General features: G+C 41.5%; 1 protein-coding gene and 1 long non-coding RNA gene across 2 annotated transcripts in view; one reads left to right on the top strand and one right to left on the bottom strand.

Annotated features, from left to right (window-relative positions):
• Positions 1-6,995, top strand: part of LOC122540431 (uncharacterized) — a 38,956-nt gene extending 31,961 nt beyond the window's left edge. The window contains exon 3 of the long non-coding RNA XR_015753429.1: positions 6,872-6,995. This is a non-coding gene — a long non-coding RNA (uncharacterized LOC122540431). The remainder of the gene's footprint in view (positions 1-6,871) is intronic.
• Positions 1-12,116, bottom strand: part of slc25a33 (solute carrier family 25 member 33) — a 38,137-nt gene that overhangs the window by 6,119 nt on the left and 19,902 nt on the right. The gene's annotated exons all lie outside the window — the stretch shown is intronic.

Genomic DNA, 12,116 nt, shown 5'->3' on the forward strand with positions numbered 1-12,116 from the left:
AAAAAATCATGAAAGGACTTGTGGACCCCAGGAATCAAATTTACTTGACATGAAAAAATGCATATCAGTGTGGTCAGCAAAGAGGATACCAAAGAAGACTTATGAATGAATTTGGATTATTTCAAGATTTATCTGAACAGTCTGTTGCTCAATCTGGAAATAAAGCAACTACAATCACATCCGTGGTCTTGTACACCAGAGATCCCTATGTTTGTCATCAGAACAGATCTGCATAATAACTAACAATTTAAAAACTTTACATAATATATACAATCACTGAAAGAAGTTGCTCAATAGGTAGGTGCACTGTACAGACCAGAAGGTTTCCCTGTCTATGTTACGTGAACCAGGGACTAATAAGCATAATTATTGTCAGTATGCCTGGGTTGAGGAAAGGCTAATGTTGCAAGATTAAGCATTTGATGACCCATCAAGATAATATAGAGCGGTATATCACCAGTTTGTCCATAAAAATGTTCTGAAGATGCTGGTAACCTGAAATAAAACCAGAATTTTGTTTCAGCAGTGGTTAGCACTGCTGCCTCACAGCGCCAGAGACCCGGGTTCAATTCCCACCTCAGGCGACTGACTGTGTGAAGTTTGCACATTCTCCCAGTGTCTGTGTAGGTTTCCTCCGGGTGCTCCGGTTTCCTCCCACAGTCCAAAAATGTGCAGGTTAGGTGAATTGGCAATGCTAAATTGCCCGTAGTGTTAGGTGAAGGGGTAAACGTATGGGAATGGGTCTGGGTGGGCTGCGCTTCGGCAGGTTGGTGTGGACTTGTTGGGCCGAAGGGCCTGTTTCTACACTAAGTAATCTAATCTAAATTGTTGCAAGTACTTGACAGGTTTGAGGAAAGATAAATAGTGTTTCAAGAAATGTTGATGCAAGACCATTAACTTGAAATGGTATTTCTATTTTTTTATTTTTACCTCCACAGATTCCACCAAACTTGGTACTTCCAGAATTTCTGCTTTAAATCAGTTTGCCCACAACTCTTTTAGGGGAGTGTCGATGATACAGTGAAATTGTTACTGGATGAGTAATCCTGAGACCCGAGCTATTGTTCTGGGAACATAGATTTGAATTCCACTATGGTACATGGTGAAATATGAATCAATAAAAGTCTTGAGTATGGGAAGGAGGCCCTGCACCACAGCGAAAATGGCTGGGAAGAGTATACTATTTTTCTCACTTATAGTTTGTAAAGGTCTTTATTTTTGGTTTAGTTTATAAAGGCAGAGATCCAAAGAACAAGGACAAGAACAAAGAACAAGCTGACTTTAAGGGCAATCTAAGGATTTAATTTAAAAGGAGAAGTCAAAGAAGTAGAGCTCAAGGCTGTGTTGTGCTCCTCAAGCTCTATGTGGGAAGTCTGGCACAGTTCCAGTGCCAGGGACCAGAGTGTGTATAGAAGTATCGCAGTTCCTTGAAGTCCAAGTTTCAGAGTTCAACCAGCGACTGGAGATGCAGCGAGCATCCGCAAGGCTGAGAGTAACATGGATCGCACAAAGTGGTGGTCACACTGCAGGCTAAGACTTGCAGATGTGAAGGGAGTGGATGGCCCCCAGGCAGGAAATGCAGAAACTCTGTGGCTATTGCTTTGTAAAAATTGATGGATCACTCGATACTATTGGGAGGCAAATGGCAACACGCAAATGCATTGCACCACAGTTGGCAGTGCTGTACAGGAGAAGAAGAATAAGTGTGGGACGGCTATACTAATAGTGAACAGCCAAAATAATAGTTGTATAGGAAAGGGCTAGATGTGTCTGTGGCTGCAAATAATACTCCAGGATGGTATGTTGCTTCATGGGTGCTAGGGTCAAGGATGTCTTGCAGCAGGTATGGGACATTTTGGAGAGGGAGGGCGAATAGTCCATGATTGGTATGAATGACACAGGTTTAAAAAAAAACCTTAAAAGCAGAACATAGGCTGAGTTAGGAAACACATTAAAAATAGGACCTCAGAAGGTAGTGATCTCAGGATTGCTACCAGTTTCATATGCTAGTCAGATGGAGAAATAGCAGGATATATCAGACAAATATGTGACTGGACCGAAGGTACGAGGGGGACAGTTTCAAATTCTTGGGATATTGGAACTGGTCCTGGGGGGAAGTATTTGCTAGTGCAGTTAGGGAGGGTTTAAACTCAAGTGACAAGGAAATGGGAACTGAGACAGGGAGACAGAAGAGGTTGATACTAGGGCAAAATAAAAGGCAGAATGGGACATGAGAAAAGCATTAGACAGAATTCAAAGGTGAGAATTAAACAAGTACAAAATAATGCAAAAAGGACTAAGAATGTTAAAAAGACGAGCCTCAAAGCCTTGAGTCTTAATACATGTCAGGTACTCTTTAGCCACACGTCCAAAAACCAGAGACCTAATAAATGAAAATTTTCTCGAAAGCGAACCCAAATGAACCTGAACAGACTTGTAGACCTGCTGAGGTTGGGCCATTTGGAAAAAAAACCTGCTTTGACCCAAGTTTTATCCCCCTCCAAAGTCCTGAATTCTGTCTCTATAGGTCCATTTGACTTTGTTTAGGCCATGCAAAACATCCCAAGCATTCAATGGGAAATTAGAGACAAGCAATAAAGGTGCACCTACAAATATAACTTGAATTCACATATAGATTGAGCAAACCAAAACAATAACAATATCATAGAGGAGAAATTCCTGCAGTGTGGGAGGGAGGTATCTGTATCAATATGTTGAGGAACCAGTGAGAGAACAGGCTACCCTAGACTGGGTATTGTGTAATCAGAAAGGAATAATTGGCAATCTAGTTCTGCAAGGCCTCTTGAGGAGGAGTAAGCTGAACATGATAGAATTCTTCATTAAGGTGGAGAGTGTCCTAGTTGATTCTGAGGCTTGGGTCCTGAATCGAAATAAAGGAAGAGTGGCAGAGATGGCAAATGAAAATGCATTGGTGCACAAGGCAAAATTTAGCTTCCGGCAAGAATTTAATCTTGAGAAGAATACAAATTTGGGAGAAGGGGAGACCCTACACTACAAAAAACAAAGCAGAGCACACTGGTAATAGTTTACCACAGATGAAGAAGCCCAAGAGGGTGAAAAGGAGGTGAAAGGCCTCAAGTGTTTCCACTGTGGTAAGGTGGGACATGTAAAGTCACAGTCCTGGTCACTGAAGAAAGGCACTGTGGGAAAATATGTGGTAAAAGGGGCAAAGCCAGTGGCATTAATAAAAGCAGTAAAGAAAACCCCAAGAAAAGTCAAAGCGCAGCAGGACAGTGCACAGCCTAAACAGGGGTAGGGTATTGAGTTAAGAGCCTGATCTCTACAAAGACTTCGCCTCTGTGGGTAAAATTTACTCAGGAACTACAGGGGGAATTGTGAAAGAAGTTATAACTTTGAGAGATACGGGATCTAATCAGTCTCTCATAGTAAGAGATTAACACATTTGTACACGGACATGTTGCCGGAGAGAGGGGGGAAATTTGTGGCATAGATAACTGAAATGTAGCATTCCCTTGTGTAAGATCAGGTTGGAGAGCCAAATCAAGACTGGGAAGTAACAGTGGGAGTGATTGACAGTGTCAGTTCCAGGAATACAGTTTGCTCTTGGGAATGAATTAGAAGGATCCAAGGTGGGATTGACACCCTTGTTGTGGAGAAGCCAAAGGGAAACCCAGGGAACTGAGGAGTTAAAAGAAAAATATCCTGGAATTTTTCCAAACTGTGTAGTAACAAGATCGCACTATCATAAGTCATAGCTGGAAGCAAAAACTAGAGAGAAAGACGAAGTATGTGAGGAGAAAAAGATTAGTGAAAACAATACAAGTCCCTTACAGTCAGAAAGTGGGCAAGTTATATTGGAAATAAGGAAGTGGCAGTCCAATTAAATACATACTTTGGTTCAGTTAGCGGACACCCTATTTGATGTAATGATGCAGAAAGAACCTGAACAAGCAAAGGATCAGGCAGAAGTGCTTAGTCCTGAAAGGCAAATGGACTTACAACAGAAGGAATCAATTTATTCCTGAGGGCTATTATCTTAAAGATAGAATCCTAAGATGAAAATGGAGAGCTTGGCAGGTTAGTTCAGAGGAAAAATGGGCAGAAGTGCACCAAATTGTGTTGCCAGTAGCATACAGGCAGGAAGTGTTACAGGTAGCACATGAATTACCAGTAGGTGGTCACCTAGGTGTGAGGAAAACTCAGGCTAAGGTAGAAAATTAAAAATCACACAACACCAGGTTATAGTCCAACAGGTTTGACTGGAAGCACACTAGCTTTCGGAGTGTCATTCCTCACTACCACCTGATGAAGGAACGACGCTCCGAAAGCTAGTGTGCTTCCAATTAAACCTGTTGGACTATAACCTGGTGTTGTGTGATTTTTAAACTTTGTACACCCCAGTCCAACACCGGCATCTCCAAATCATAAGATACAAAAGCCTGTCTATTGGCCTGGACTGCACAAGGATGTGGTTGAATTTTGCCATACATGTCATACATGCCAAATGGTAGGTAAGCCACAGGTTATAATAAAACCAACACTTTTGTTGTCAACTCCTGCATTTGAAGAACCTTTCACGCGGGTTATGATTGATTGTGTAGGTCCCCTCCCGAAAACTGAAAGTGGAAACCAGTAGGGTACTTGCTAACCATAATGGATGTGTGCACCAGATTTCACAAGGTTATTCCATTACACAGAATGAAGGCAAAAAGGGTGATAGAAGAGTTAGTATCTTTCTTCACGCTGTATGGGCCACCCAGAGTGATTCAGTCAGACCAAGGGTCTAATTTCACTGCTGGGTTTTTAAGGAAGTCCTGGATAGCTTAGTCATACAGCACTTTAAATCAAGTGCGTACCATCCTGAATCCCAGGGAGTTTTGGAAAGGTGGCATCGGACCCTGAAGACTACGTTACAAGCATACTGTCAGGATTACCCGGATGATTAAGATAAAGATATCCCATTCGTATTGTTTGCCAGTAGAGATGCCCCAAAGAATTGACTCAGTTTACTCCCTTTGAGTTAATATTCATACATGAAGTGAGAGGGCCTTTGAAATTAATTAAAGAAAAATTGACAGGACCAAAGTCTGAGATCTCTCACTTGAAATATGAATTGGAGGTAAGGGAGAGATTAAATCGAGGAGGTGAGTTAGATAAACAACACCTGAAGAGGGCACAGCACAGAATGAAGCAGATGGCAGATAAAGTCTAAAATTCGGACATTTTCTCAGTGGAGATGACGTATTAGTATTGTTACCAGTGGTAGGCGATCCCTTCAAAGCCACGTTTAGTGGTCGCTATCAAACTGAGAAAACAATAAGTCAGGTAAACTATCTGGTAAAGATGCAGGATTGAAGAAAAACTGTATCGAGTGTGACTATGTTGAAACCTTGCTATAATAGAGACAGGGAACTGGAGAAACAGGTGTTAGTTACTGCGCTGCAGAGTGAAGGATCAAATCCAGATGGCATTGAGTTTGATATGCCTAAAAATATGCTAAATAATGAGGAAGTCCCTGAGGAGTGAGATAGGTTAAGGAACTGTCTCAGGAGAAAACAACCCAGTTGAAAGGTTTGTTGCATCAGTATTAAGACATATGCAGGAATAAGACAGGAGGACCAGCATTATTGTGCATGAGGTGGAAGTAGGGAATGCTGTTCCAATAAAACAACACCCCTACAGACTTAATCCTCTTATAGCCACACATGTCCAGAAGTGGAGGCGATGCTCAACAAAGATATCATCGAACCGAGTCAGTGTGAGTTCACCGATTGTGTTAGTTTCCAAACCTGACTGAACTCTTGATTTTGTGTGGACTATTGGAAGGTCAACACCATACTAAAATTGAAATCATACCCGATACCAAGATTGGAGGACTGTATAGAGAAAGTTGGACAAGCCACTTACATCACAAAGTTGGACTTACTGGTTATTGGCAGGTACCTTTATCAAAGAAAGCAAAAGAGGTTTCTGCATTGTAACCCCAAATGGGCTATATCAATTCAGAGCGATGCCTTTTGGACTGAAGAACGCACCAAACCACATTCCAAGGACTCATTAACAGAGTTGTGGCTTGATTAACAAACTGTACAGCTTATCTGGATGATATAGTGTCCTTTAGTGATCACATGGTACAGTTGGCAGAGCTCTTTGAACGATTAAGAGAAGCAAAACTGGTAATAAACTTAAAAAAAAGAATTTGCCAAGGTGGGACATTCTTGGGACATTACATCGGTCATGGAAGGTTGACTCGAAGGAACGTGAAGACAAATGCCATTGATGAATGTTCCAAACTTCAGCAACGTGGTGGCACTGCTAACAGATTTACTAAAGAAGAACACAAACTTTCGGTTGACAGAACAATGCTAGGAGGCATTTGAGAATTTAAAACCACCGCATCAATTTTAGCTACACCAGATTTTTTGAAACCCTTCAAAGTTGCAATCAATGCGAGCGATATAGGAGTTGGAGCTACACTGCTGCAGGAAGGCGATAATGGAATTGAATGGCCAATTGACTACTTTTCAAAGAAACCCAACACCCACCAAAGAAAATATTCTATCATTGATAAAGAATTGTTGAGTTTGGCACTGGCATTACATTTTAATGTTTATGTGATGAACAATGTGTCAGAGACAGTTGTGTACATAGACCACAATCCTCTTACATTCTTGGAAATATTAAAAGACAAAAATATGAGACTATTTTGTTGGAGTCTTGTGTTACATACCTTAATTTTTGTAATTGCACATGTTGCTGTTCGTAAAAATGTGATAGCAGATGCGTTATCGCGGATTTATAGGATAAAGTATAGATAAGATTGGACAGATTTCAATGTTTTATATATGTGTGTAGAAATACTATTATGATTGTTCATTTTTTCTTCAAGGGATGTTACGAAGTTGAAGGCGTGGACTGTACCGTTAAGAAAGAGTGAATGCTGTCCTAAGCTGAGAGCTTACAAGCACGTGTGATATAACCAGATAGCAGTCTCAGACTGTACCAGAAAATTGAAAATATATAACATGTGGCTATGAAATGGATATCTGAGTTGGTTGCTGTTTTGACAACAATTCAAACTTAACCAGTTTAAATTATGCTCCAGGATACTAAATCCCTATCGAGTTTGAATTCATTGTTTGCCAACATTGAATCAATGAAACGATCCAATGTGAGGTATAAAAAAATTAGTCAGGCACACTGACCCCTATAAAACTCAAACAGGACTGGACAGGGTAAACATACGAAGGATATTCCCACTGACCTAAGGAGTGCAAAGGAGAAATTTCTCCACCGAGAATGCTGAACCTGAGGAATGCTCTGCCACAGAAAACATTTTGGGCCAAAACATCAAATGTTGTCAGTAAGGAATTAGATTTAAACTAAAGCGATCAAAGGATATGAGGAGAAAACAGGAAAGGGGATCGATTGGGAAGATCAGCCATGATCAGTGAATGGCAGAGCAAGTTCGAAGAGCCAGCTGACCCACGTTTGCTACCTTTTTCCATATTTCCAATAAGAAAAGATAAAGTTGTCATAGTCCCATAGCGCTTCTCCCTCTTCAGGCAGAGATGACTGGTGATGGATTAACCAGAGGATCACCACACCTCAGGTAAGGGGCAAGGTTGAGAAGGCAGGGTCTTTACAGAAACTTCAGCCAGTAGAGGAACTAAACCTGTGCTGCTAGCATTAATCTGCATCACATATTTGACATCCAGAGAACTGACCGAATAGCTTGCTGACAGAAGTACAATTGAAAATCAAAAACTTTCAAAGGCAAGGAATGAGAGAATGAAAAAAGATCTCAAATCCCTCTTCAGCTTCAAGACTGGCATTAGTGATGTTTTGATGCAAATAGTTTGGGTCTTAGTCAAAGAGATGTTTTACAGTCTCTGCCACGACATACAATGTCAAGCATATGAATCAAAGTTGATTAATCAGGGAACAATACCATTTGTTCAGACATGCTTGGAAACATTTAGACCAATGAGACTGTATTTCTATAAATTAAAGGCAAAAACAGCAGAAAATGAAATACATAAAGTACTGAAGGAACAGGCCAGACTTCTTAATATTTCAAGCCTGAGGACTGTGCGCCTCAATGACTAGTTGGCTCTGTTCCAGATGCTGATCTGTTGTTTTCAGTTTTTGTTTTGAACTTATTTTCTGCATTGAAGCCCGAGGGAATGCTGACCAGATTTTCTAGATTTAGTTTTGCAATTGGTGTCTGGTCATCAATTAAATCAGAATTTAATACTTCATCAGAAGAATAATGCCTCTCAACAAAGTAGAAGGGTCATCTTTTCACCTGCCTGCTCAAGACAGCATTAGTTCTTCCGAGACAAAGTACTGAAATGCAGCATGGGGTTTCAGAAGAATTCCTAATTGTGATTGCTATGTAGAAAAACAAATATGCTGGAATTCAGCACAAGTGCATGCTGAATGATATCAGAATTGGGTTCAGTGCAGATTGTTATGGACCAGGGCGGGCCCGCTCAAACATTTCAAGTAGCCGAGATCCTAACTTTGCTAGTGCAGGTGCAACACAGATATTCCAGGAGTGATTCAGCTGGTCAAACCACATGGTTTTAAGCAATACAATTTATTTACAAGATTACCAAATGAAACACAAGCAAAAGAGAACAGAATACCGAATAACTTACTCTATCTGAAAACACAGCAGACTATCCGCACTTAATGATGCTGTTCCAAATACTTGCAACAATCCCCATAAACACCCCTTGGCACAAAATATAAAATCAAACACAGATTCTTACAGGATAGAAGTAAGAGAGAGGGAGGATCAGCATGGACCCACTTCTCTTGGATCCAGCAGCTTCAAAACTGACTGCCAAAACCAAATCAAACTAGAAAACAGCTGAGCTGGGAGAACTGGCCACTCCCCTTTCTTGGTACAAGTGCTTTTTTCAAAAACTTAAAGCCTTTTGCCTGAGGCAGTATTTGTTAGCTATAATCAAATTGGCCCTAAAACCCTTCAAATTTAGACCTATTGGTGTCCGCATCTTTTATGATCTCTCTGGGAAAAAAAGTCAATGACAACATATCCTTGTAGAATGGGCAGCATCATCACAAGATGCACACTTCCCCAGTCAGGGAAAAACTAGGTTAACATCCAACCAGCCATTTGGCAAGGTTCTGTTCACGTTGAGTAACGATCTCTCTCAGATCCCTCACAAACAGCTTGTAATTATTACCAGAATGCAAAAAGGATTCACATTGCTACAAAGTTGGGATCTTAAACCTTCATTTTTTTCCCAGCATAACTGATACAGTCAAAAATGAATCAGAAAACAAGGTCCACTCCCATCGCTAGCAGCTACTTCACTAAGCAGTCCTTTTGTTCCCAGCAAAATAAATAAAATGTTAAAACTCTGACTTTTGTTAGGAATCCAATGGGTTACACTTGCACTCGTCATTGCCTGCCAAGAAACAATGTGCAATCTCTCTTTACACTGCAATTAAAAAACATGTAATTTCTTTACCATCCAATGAATCTTTTCCAGCAGAATGCTAACAACTGCAGTATTCATCCCTTCTAACAACTCACTAAAACCAAGAGGTCATTGATTGTCCAAGTTACATCAGTTTTACATTCTTACATGGTACCTGAATATAGTGTACTTTAACCCTATGATCCTGTGTTAAAATTGCAAAACAATCAAAGGAATATATAAAAATGGCAGTAAAAGTGAGTTTGCTAAAGGTGAATCTGGGTGACACTGCAGTGCAGTACAGTATTGATGGTGTGCTGCATTGATGTCATTTCAAGTGAGACATTAAACAGAGACCTCCTGCGCCTTCTAGGACAGACCTTAAAAAAAACCTCACACATTAGTTTGAGGAACAAGAGAAACCTACCAGTCAGCAAGCCAATATTTATCTCTGAACATTACAAAAAAAAAACCCTAGTCATCAGATATTGCTGTTTGCTGGAGCTTGCTGTGCACAAATTAGCTCCTACAATAGTGGCTGCACTTCAAAAATACTTCACTGAAATGTTCCAAAATGCTTTGCAACCAACGCTTTTTAAATTTCTTTTCTAAAATAAGAGACACAGGCAGATTAATTTCTATTTCCATTTAAACTATGGACACACTTCTACAGGGGGAAAGTGAGGACAGTAGATGCTGGAGATCAGAGTTGAGAATGTGGTGCTGGAAAAGCACAGCAGGTCAGGCAGCATCCGAGGAGCAGGAGAATTGATGTTTTGGACATAAGCCCTTCATCAGGAATGAAGCTTGTGGGCCTGGGGGGGGGGGGGGGGGGGGGCTGAGAGATAAATGGAAGGGGGAGTGAGGACTTGTGCAGGGGGGGGGGGGTGGCGGTGGGGGGTTAGCTAGCTGAGAATGCTATAGGTAAATGAAGGTGGGGGAGAAGGTGATAGGTCGGAGGAGGGTGGAGCAGATAGATGGGAAAGACGACAGGTCAAAAGGGCAGTGCCGAGTTGGAGGTTTGGGACTGGGTCGAGTCCAACCAAATCCACCACACCGTGGCTGAACACTTCAACTCCCCTCCCACTCCACCGAGGACATGCAGGTCCTAGGCATCCTCCATTGCCAAACCCGGACCACCCAACGCCTTGAGGAAGAACGTCTCATGTTTCGTCTTGAGACCCTGCAACCACATGGGATTAATGTGAATTTTGTCAGTTTCCTCATTTCCCCTCCCTCCACCTTATCCCCGCCCTAAGCCTCCAATTTGGCACCGCCCTCTTGATCTATCCATCATCTTTCCCATCTATCTGCACCACCCTCCTCTCCGACCTATCACCTTCTCCCCTACCTTCATCTACCTATTGCATTCCCAGCTACCTTGCCCCCAGCCCCAACCCCCTCCTAGTTATCTCTCAGTTCCTTGGCCCACATTCCTGATGAAGAGCTTACGCCTGTCACATCGATTCTCCTGCTCCTTGGATGCTGTCTGACATGATGTGCTTTTCCAGCATCCTACTTTCAACACATTTCTACAGGGGATACTAGATAGCCATAGCTGATAACAGAGGAGGGGACAGGTGACAGGCATGTCAATGTTGCTTTGTTCACACAAGTAAACAACATAAAATAGGAATATGCCTAGTTTCGTATTCAATTCTAATCTCTTTTGTTGACTGAGTATTATACCTTCAACTTCCTTTCTTTAAAAAAATCATGAGAAAGGGCATACATTCAAGTTAAGTGAGGTTGCTCAACAGGTATTCACACAAGGATTATAAGAAGCCAGTTTACTTCTTCCTTCATCAATATGCAAGGCCCCAGGCGCACCTTCTGCCACAAATTTACCTGTACTTCATTCAATCTACTGCAATAGCTGGTCACAATGTGATATGCTCTACATCGGGGAGACAAAACGCAGACTGAGCGACCATTTTGCACAACACCAATATTCTCCCTGCAGGAATGACTCAACTCACTGCTGTCTGCCACTTCAACACACCACCGCATTTGCTGGTCAACATCTCTGTCCTGAGCTTGTTGCAGTTCTACAGCAAAGCTCAGCACAAGCTGGAAGAACAGCATCCCCTTTTCCGCTGGGACCCCTGCAACTTTCGGAACTCAATATAGAGATCGATAATTTTAAGGGCTAAGCACCTTCTCCTAAGTCCTTACTCCAACCCTGACATACCAGACTATGTCATCACTTGGGTTGCACCACCATCATTCCATTGTCAGCTACTAATAGAGCCCATTAACAGCCATTGATCTCTCCAGGCTGATCTTTACCAATTCCTTTGTCTGTCCAACTGTTTTCTCCTCTCTCTCTCTCTCGGTTTCATTTCCATCTATTGTTTACTCTTTCCTAACCCCATTTTCAGCATTTATACCAACATTTTCCTCGCTACATTGGTTCTGAAGAAGGGTCACTGGATTTGAAACTTTAACGTTGCTGTCTTTTCATAGATGCTACCAAACCTGCTGAGTTTTCTCAGTAATTTCAGTTTTTGTTTAATTTTCAGCATCTGCAGTTTCGAGTTGTATTTTTTTTATTTAAAAAGCCTGAATTGTCTGCATTTAGATCACATCTGTACGAAAGTGTACCACATATGCTGAGTCATTATACTACAAGATAACTTAAGTGTTGGTCATCTTTTGAAAACCAATGGTACAATTAACAGC

The sequence above is a fragment of the Chiloscyllium plagiosum genome, unplaced genomic scaffold (assembly GCF_037043375.1).
Source record: "Chiloscyllium plagiosum isolate Xiang-an unplaced genomic scaffold, Cpla_swu_hap1 HiC_scaffold_37, whole genome shotgun sequence".
Classification (NCBI taxonomy): Eukaryota; Metazoa; Chordata; class Chondrichthyes; order Orectolobiformes; family Hemiscylliidae; genus Chiloscyllium; species Chiloscyllium plagiosum.